At 39.8% G+C, this 8,467-nt stretch overlaps 1 protein-coding gene across 5 annotated transcripts in view; it reads right to left on the reverse strand.

The window, feature by feature from the left end:
- The window catches only part of PTPN13 (protein tyrosine phosphatase non-receptor type 13), a 204,684-nt gene extending 196,443 nt beyond the window's left edge, over window positions 1-8,241 (reverse strand). For all 5 annotated transcript variants that reach the window (XM_045997255.1, XM_045997257.1, XM_045997256.1 and 2 more), the window contains exon 1: window positions 7,777-8,241. The gene's annotated coding sequence lies outside the window, so the exon portion shown is untranslated. The remainder of the gene's footprint in view (window positions 1-7,776) is intronic.
- Window positions 8,242-8,467: the final 226 nt, after the last annotated feature.

An 8,467-nucleotide genomic window follows, 5' to 3' on the forward strand; every position in this document is an offset into this window, starting at 1 on the left:
ACTTACCCACTTTAAAAAAGAAAAACAAAAACTGTTATAAATCAGAGTATACCAAAAATAATAACAGGTAGTATTTATTAAATACTTAGTTTGCATTAGGCACTATTTGAAGTGCTTATGTATCTTAACTCATTTGGTCCTTAAAAAATTCCATAAAGGGGCGCCTGGGTGGCTCAGTGGGTTAAACCTCTGCCTTCGGCTCAGGTCATGATCCCAGGGTACTGGGATTGAGCCCCACATCTGGTTCTCTGCTCAGCAGGAAGTCTGCTCCCCCAACCCCGCCTGCCTTCTTGTGATCTCTGTCAAATAAATAAATAAAATATTTTTTAAAAAATCCTATAAGAGGCTTGATCATTATCTTCATTTTGCAGATGAGGAAATTAAAGTACACTGAGGTTAAGAAACTTGCACAAGCTAAATCATAGTCAGAGATCAAAACCCAAGCAGACCAGCTCCACTGTCTATGCTCTAAATACCATGCTATTCTGTCTCTCTAAATCAAGCAGGTGTGGTCAACACCGTGCACAGCTGCATCTAAAAACAATTCATATATACTCAGATAGGTACACATGTGTTCATAAAGTTTTACAAGACAGTTTTACATGCTGTTTAATTCAATCTTCACAGTTGTTCTATGTCAGTATATCCTGTCAATAGATGGACTTAGTTGGCATGAATTCAAGTAATTAAAGTTCTGTGGTCATAGATTATTCCACTTATCTGCTGTCTTAGAAATGTGTCTTTTCTGTGCCTGGCGGAGGGTCTGGCAGAGAAAAGGGATTCAGTATATATTTACTGAATAAAGAACTAAAAAGGGAGCTGGACATCAGAATGTGGTCAGATGGGTACCGATTCATTAATACAGTTATTATAAAAACACTTAGCTAGCTTGGCTCATCAACAGTGATTCTTTACTATCCATTTAGGTGGAAGAACAGTATCACTGATTTTTCAATTAAATCTTACTATCTCAATACAATCGTAAAATTCCTTTGAAGTCAGAAGTCTTGATGTACTAACATAAACACTAAGACTTAGATGTATACTTAAAAAATGACTTAGGATGGTTTTCGTTTACACTATGAGTATGATATATTCTGTGGCCATATTAGAATATTTTCTTTTATTTAAAGATTAAAGGAAATTCCTATTAAATTTTAATTTAATGGAGAATATAGTCTAGATTTTTCATTGTAAGAATTGTATCATATGAGTGTTGTAGTGTATGTTAGCTTGAATTATAGCTAAAGTAACAGTATTGCTGGGCACTATGTAATAACATAGGTCCTTTTTGTTATTCATTTGTATACACCTCAAAGCAGTGCCAGAATTTCGAAGTTCTAATTGAAGTGAACCGAATGATACATATCTACAATTTAGTTTTATCCATTTTAGTTTTGATAATTGATCATTTCTGAACTAAAGTTTTTATTCTACTATATGTCTATAGATACATATATTTTAATTATTAGCATTTTGCTTTGTTTTTTGTTTTACAACACTTATTCTAGCTTTCATGAAGTGCAGCTATTATAGCTTTGGCAGATTTTCACATAATACTTAAAAAGTTGAGATATGTTATATTTGAAACACTGTCTGACACTTATACCTTAAGCTAAGCATAGATACTAGAAGGATGAATTATATACTATGTTCAAGTAACTCCAAAAAATTACATCTCAGCACAAGTCAAGAATATGAAAGATACTGAGGAGGAAATAAATCAAAACCTTACAATGAGGGAAATTCCTGTACCAAAGTACTGATTTTTTACTTCAAAACTGAATTATATTATGTTCTCCAGAAGAGATATCTGACTACACTAAGACTTAAAATGATCAATCATCTCTTAGTAGCTTAAATGTTTATTTTAAAATTATACTTTTCTAGAAAAAGTGCGTTAAGTAATACTTAGTAGTGCTGGGAGAAACTAAATTTTTTTTTTAATTTTTAAGGTTTTATTTATTTATTTGAGAGAGAATGAGTGAGAGAGAGCATGAGAGAGGAGAAGGTCAGAGGGAGAAGCAGACTCCCCAAGGAGGTGGGAGCCCGATGTGGGACTTGATCCTGGAAGTCCGGGATCATGACCTGAGCTGAAGGCAGTTGCTCAACCAACTGAGCCACCCAGGCGTCCCGAAACTAAATTTCTTAAAAGCGTTCCCTAATTTTAAAAACTTCCCAGGCTCTATCTCTTTTCCAAAAAACTCCAAAAAGAAACAAATGGAAAACACCAACTTTGAATATTTCTACCACATTCTCAAGTTATATAATCATTCTAACCTTAAGTTATTCTACAAGAAAGTTTCATTTTTCCCTCACAGACTACATTAGAGCTAAGTGGAAAAGCATCAAAACATGAAAACAATATTGTATACAAAACATTCCATCAGGCATCCTTTCAACGAAATAGCTCTCTTTGTCCTGGAGGCAACTTTTGTGATCTGAATAGGTTAAAAAAAAAAAAAAAAAAAAAAAAAGCATGTGTTTATGTAAAAGGATATGTACCATCTACCAATAGAAAAAAAAAAAAGAATACTTTTAATTGAAAATAATTTGTTTCCATTTCTACTCAGAGCACACTAAACCAATAAAGAAAACTGATATTTTAGGGGTTTGCAGGGGGTGGTATAGAAATGAGATGGACTGCACACATAGTGTATAGTTTCTTCTAAGCTGTGCATCGGTAATTAACAAGTGGTAAACACCAATAAAATTCATTGACACAGTGTTAGCTTCCAACCACCTCAAATTGTTTAGAAACCTCATTTTTTGTTGAAGGGGATGTTTTCCTATGTGGGAAAAAATAAAGTCTCCCATGCATCTGTATGTTCATGTTAAAGCTAATATAATGGTTTTCTGTTGGAAAATTTGATCATATCATGTGACAACTAAGCGTTTCTATAGGAAAACAAACAAAAAAACAAAAACAGCTTAACCAGATAGAAAAACCTAGAATCAAATTCCAACACTTGAATTGAAATGATGACTTTCTCTGTTTCCCAACTTGAAACTGCTGGAGTACACGAGGGCAATGAAGCCACTGGTTAGATTCAGGGCATACTGATGCAAATAACACACACAAGTACATTGAAGTTCCACCTCTCAGTTAACTCTGAAAAGGAAAACCTTATAACTAGGTGTAAGAGATTGAGAAAAGATGTAATATAAGCACCAAATATGTGGTATTTCTCTGCATTAGAAAAAAAGTATAAAAAGTATTATATTTTAAATTATAAATCTGAAGAAAATGAATATACACACTCACTTCAGATGACGAGAAAATGGAATATAAATTTCAAAACCTCTAGGTAGTATATCAACTATGCTACAATAAAAAACTAAAATTAAAAATAAAAATCCTTCAGGTAATACAGAATTTTGTGATTATAGAAATTTTCCGTATCTGAGCTGTCTGATAGAGCAGTTACTAGCCACAAGTGGCTACTGAGCACCTCAAATATGGTTAGCGGGAATGAAAACTTGAATCTTAAATTGCGTTTAATTAAATTAATGTAAATTTGGCCACCTGTATCTGGGACTGTAACATTGGACAGTGCAGCACTAAAGTAGAGAGAAATATTTGTACCCTAAATTCTGATTCAAATAGTAAAAGTCTTGTAGATGGGCATATACATAGATGTTTCTGAGACAGTTTTTTGGTAAATTCTTGTGACGTATGAAGAGAAAAGGACTATGACACAACATAAAAATTATGTTGCATTTGTGGGGACAAATTTTCTATATTCATTTTCTAGAGAGGACTAGAATACTGGTTTACAAGTTGGCTCCAAATTGTAAATATTCTTAGGGGGCTTCCAAAAATATGGATGCCCGGGTCTCATCCCCCCACCCTTCTGGTTTAATTGGTTTGGGTTGGGTCCTGGGCATAAAAATTTTTAAAGCTACCCTGGTGATTCTAACATGCAGCCAGAGTTGAGTACTACTAAACTAGAAAGAAAATGAGAAACTGTTTATTAGGCATAGACGCATTATGCAACTTAAGACATTTCTTTGCTGGTAGGCAAAGAGGGCCTTTGACAACCCAAATTTACGTCAAAACACCTAAGGGTTAAATATGAGCTACACATTCTAAACATTCGGAAATGACTTGGGTTATACAATCATAAATTTTTTTTTCTTTTTCTTTTTTTTTTTTAAAGATTTTATTTATTTGACAGACAGAGATCACAAGTAGGCAGAGAGGCAGGCAGAGAGAGAGAAGGAAGCAGGCTCCATGCTGAGCAGAGTCCGATGTGGGGCTCGATCCCAGGACCCTGGGATCATGACCTGAGCTGAAGGCAGAGGCTTTAAACCCACTGAGCCACCCAGGCGCCCCAATCATAAATTTTTATCAGTGAATAGTATTCAATTATGTAAAAGAGATTAGAAACGAAGGAAATAAACTAAATATTGAGTGTCAACTTGCCTTTGCCAATTTCATGTATATTTAATTTCATCATCAACCTAACTTGGGAGGTAGATATTACTAATTTGCTTAAAAAAGTGGAAAGCAGAGGGGCACGTGGGTGGCTCAGTGGGTTAAAGCCTCTGCTTTAACCCTCTGGGTCCTGGGATCGAGCCCCACATAGGGCTCTCTGCTCAGCAGAAGGCCTGTTTCTCTTCCTTTCTCTCTCTGCCTGCCTCTCTGCCTACTTGTGATCTCTGTCTGTCAAATAAATAAATAAAATCGTAAAAAAAAAAAAAAAAGATGTGGAGAGTAGATTTAAAGATATTCTCTAGGATTGGACATATGTTTGTCAAACAGTAAAGTCCACACTCCACAGTAGAAGGATTCTCTCTGAGGAAGTTTGTTTCAGTAAAATTTCACACTGGAATCAAACAGAAAAAAGGAAGAGGAAGAAGGAAAAAGGAGGATTCAGTGGTGGAGCACAGGATGAGGCAAACACACTAAAACAGATACTTTAACCGGTCCCGGTTCCCGCATTATCCAGGTATCTGAGAGCAAACCCTGGGAAAAACAGGTTTGTCTGTGGTTCAAATCTACACCAGCCTCTACACCAGACCATTTAGGAGTAGCTGCCTTTTATCCTAAGAACTTAAACCATTGGTCTCCTACTGCCTCATAAGCTATTAGGTAGAGTCACACATTCTTCGGACAGCATAGAACAAGATGCTTATTCACAGCTAGCTGCCTGACACTAACCAGGGATAAGATAGGGGTTTTAAAGAGTTTTTCATTTTACCCTTTCCACTTAAAGGATTATTGGAACTCCCCACAGAGCATGTTGTAGACCACAGTTTTGATATGATATATTTACACTGAGTATAGAACTTTTATTTTAACCTAGGCCATGAAAGTCTTGCATTAATTTACCCACTAAAAGCCATCTATTAAAAATTCAGTTCCTGAGTTGTTCAACCCATCTTAATTTTCAATTTAAGGGAGAAAGTTTCTCACAGAGGAAAAAAAAAAAAAAAAAGGTAAACCCAGAGCAACAAACCCCGCACACCGTACATATCAGCACTAATCCTTCTATCCTGAGACTCAGTATCTTTTCTCCTTTTTCAGGCTCCCACTCTGTAAAGTGACATTAACACAATGGTGTCACATTTAGTTGCATGTGAGGTTAGAAAGAATATCTTCAGTCACTGTTCTAATTAATGGCACAGACTTCTCCCAAAGCATATTCCAAAATAAGAATATATTGATAGGATTAACTCCTAAATGCACTGGCTTAGGGTATGGTAATGTTTCATTTCAATTTCAAATGGTATTAATTACTATTTAATTATACTACCAAAAAAGTTTCATAATTCAAAATTACAAACTCTTGTCAAAAAAGAGGAAGCAGCAGCAGTAGCTTATCTCCACTAGCCCTTTTCTCCCCAGTATGTCTTAGGACCTGGGAAAAAAAAATACTAAGTTGATATAAGAAAAACTACGACGTTTCCCCACCCAATCCTTAGCCGATTAAAAGTGGACTAAACCAAGGATTAGACCTGTTTTTTCTTAATAATAAATAATACATAAACTCAATTTTTTAAAAGAATGATACCTATTATCTACACAGAAACAACTGATAAGCCAATTCTCACATTTACTTCCTGCATTGGAGGCAGGCCTCCAGAAAAAGACAATGTAAGTTCTACAACTTTTGATCCCTATTATAGTGGCAAAATTCATCCTTTAAATTGGCATTGGTTTTAACAGTTTGTGTATGTGTTACTTGTGACATGAGAAGTTATTTAGAAATATTTTTGGATGTTAGTAATCACTCTCCAAAAACTAAGTAGGCTTTACATGCAGTAAACATTTGGTGGCACAAATGTAAATTCAGAAGGCAAACCTAAAAAAATGGTAAAAGTTATAATTCTCTAATTGTAAAAGTGAAAGTCACTACAAATTAATCTTTTCTTCTTAATAACTAACCATAGATATTTTTCTAGCCTTAATTCCAGCTTTCATCCTACCTGCTCCCCCACACATACTCCCATAAAGCCTCTAGAACATCAAAGTTAGGACACAGTGTTATTATGAAAAAGTAGAATACATTTGGGATTAGTTAATAGAGCAGTTAGTTTGCCTGTGTATGCAGAATCAATACAAGCATAGACTTAATAAAAAATACTAATGATATTAAAAGGAGAAATAATGTTTATCAAAGCACCACCACAGGCAAGCAGTAAGCATGATGCAAGTTTTCACTTTGATCCTGCTAACCCAGTCATCACGAATTTGGGAAAATATCAACTCTTGTTTCAAAATACGACGACTTTTCTATATTTTCCAATCTTGAGCAAAACTCTACAGACGTAAATTTTTAAGTCTTGCTAATTAGTTACCAGTGCCTTTCATCCCACAGATTAGTTGTCCTACATTTTGCTTAGGTCTCCGCCTTGAAAACAAACCCGATTGCCCCATTTTCTGAGAGGTAAACTCGGCTCCAGGCAGCTCCCTATGAAGTCACCGCGTTTGTTGTTTCAAAGATAGAATTAAACGAACATGACACAAGGCTGGCGAGGAGATTAGTTGGAAGTGTGTGGAGGTGTCAATCATATATGTGGAAGATCAATGACAACTGTATTGCTACAAATCTATTTTAGTTGTAATATTTCTCCCCATTCCCCCTTCTCCAATATATTCACAACATAAGGCAATTAAACTTGGTGAGAACTTACTCGACTTTAGCAAACTTTAGCCTTCCAGCTTTCTGTACTCAGAATCCAGCAATGAGCAAAGGCGGGGTGGGGGTGGGGGTGGGGGATTTAACCCAGGCACCGAGAAGAAAAGCAATAAAAGAGCTTGCATCAGGCAGTGTCTCTCCCTCTGCCCCTCTTCCTCCCTTCCCACCCCCTCTTCTCTAAGCCCTTACATATACACATTCTTCTGGGCGGCCTCTAACCACAGCATGTCCACAGTCATTTACAGAAATTAGAAACAGACTCCGGGATCCCTTCCCATAGCACGCACAGCGCAGAGCTGTACTAGCAGGATGGGGCGATGTCACTCCCTACTACCCCGCAACCTCTTACTCCCCCTCTGGGGTTTCATTCCCAAGAATCCGGCTTTCCTCCGCGGAGATGCTGGGGGAAAACTCACGGTGAAATTCCTAATTCACAATGAAATTCGGTCTCATCCTTCCCCACCCAGCGCCTCACCGCGAAAACCAAAGAAAAGTTCCTTCCCCACCAGGGCAACAGAGGAGTCGGTTTCAGGGGCCGGAGCAAGAGCTGGGAGAGGAGAGGGAGCGTGGTGTACTTGGTTTTGCACTTCTGCGTGTGCACACCGCAGCCCAGGGCGGCTCTCGTCCTTACCCGCTCGTCCGGTGACCGGTCCTGCTACTGGAGCGCGAGGCGAGGGCTGAGGGGACGCGGCGTCGGGGCGGGCCGCCGGCAGCAGCCTCGGGCGTCGAGAGCCACCACCTCTTCTCCGCCGAACGGCTGCGGGCGTGGGCCGAAGGAGCTGAAGAAGGAGCCTGGGGAGGGGGAGAAGAGGAGCAGCATCTCCTCCTCCTCCACGCCTCGGAAACGCCCCTCCAGCGGCGACCCCCGCCGACCGCCTGACCCCCGAGCGCTGGAGTTCCCCGTCCGCCCTCCCGGGCTCTGCGCGCCTCCCAGAGCTACGCCCAGACCCTCCTTTGCGGGGCGGCTCAACTCCTGCGGCCGGCTCCGAGAGCTGCCGAGCGGCCTGAGGCGGACCGGGGAGCGAGGGACTGCCGCGCGCCAGCGAGACCTTCTCTAGGGGCCGTGAGCATGGTGCGTGAGCCGCGCCGCACCGCCGCCGCCGGAGCCACTAGCTCCCAGCGCCGGCTCCACCTCAGGCACCCGCGCCGGCCCCGCCCCCGTTCCTGTCACTCAAAAGCCTTCCAGGGCTCCAGGAGGACAACCATGGGCGCCCGGGCGCTCCCCTCCGCCTCATTGGCCCTCCGGGCCTCCAGTTCCGCCCCCTCCCTAGGGACGAGGTCGCCGGGGAGACCAGCGCCCCGGTTCCCATGACAACCGGTGC

The sequence above is a fragment of the Meles meles genome, chromosome 2 (genome assembly GCF_922984935.1).
Source record: "Meles meles chromosome 2, mMelMel3.1 paternal haplotype, whole genome shotgun sequence".
NCBI lineage: Eukaryota > Metazoa > Chordata > Mammalia > Carnivora > Mustelidae > Meles > Meles meles.